At 39.6% G+C, this 293-nt stretch overlaps 1 protein-coding gene across 1 annotated transcript in view; it reads right to left on the bottom strand.

Moving 5' to 3' along the window:
- LOC119587168 (DNA-directed RNA polymerase I subunit RPA43-like) overlaps nucleotides 1-293 on the bottom strand; it is a gene marked incomplete in the record, with an annotated part of 6,973 nt that overhangs the window by 3,588 nt on the left and 3,092 nt on the right.

The following is a 293-nucleotide window of genomic DNA, read 5'->3' as shown; positions in this document are numbered from 1 at the left end:
TTATATGTACCTACAGCCAACGGGTTAACAGCTTTTTAGTGTCTTTTCTTCCCTGCCAGCTGGTAGAGAAAGAGAGATACAAAATACTTACATAAGAATTCGTACACATTAAGCTCCTCTCACAGCTGTTCTTTATTTTAGGCCTATTTTGTATTTGCTAAAACATATTTGATTCTAAGGTTTCTTTGATTACATGAGTATTAACCCAATGCCGCTGGGTGGTTTCCCGATACGAAAGTGAGTAACTTTGTATTCGTAGTGGCCTGGGCTCCACTACTGGGTGATCATGTTGG

The sequence above is a fragment of the Penaeus monodon genome, chromosome 22 (assembly GCF_015228065.2).
Source record: "Penaeus monodon isolate SGIC_2016 chromosome 22, NSTDA_Pmon_1, whole genome shotgun sequence".
Taxonomy (NCBI): Eukaryota; Metazoa; Arthropoda; class Malacostraca; order Decapoda; family Penaeidae; genus Penaeus; species Penaeus monodon.
The sequence above is the reverse complement of the archived record's forward strand: the minus strand, read 5'-3'. Positions and strand labels throughout refer to the sequence as shown.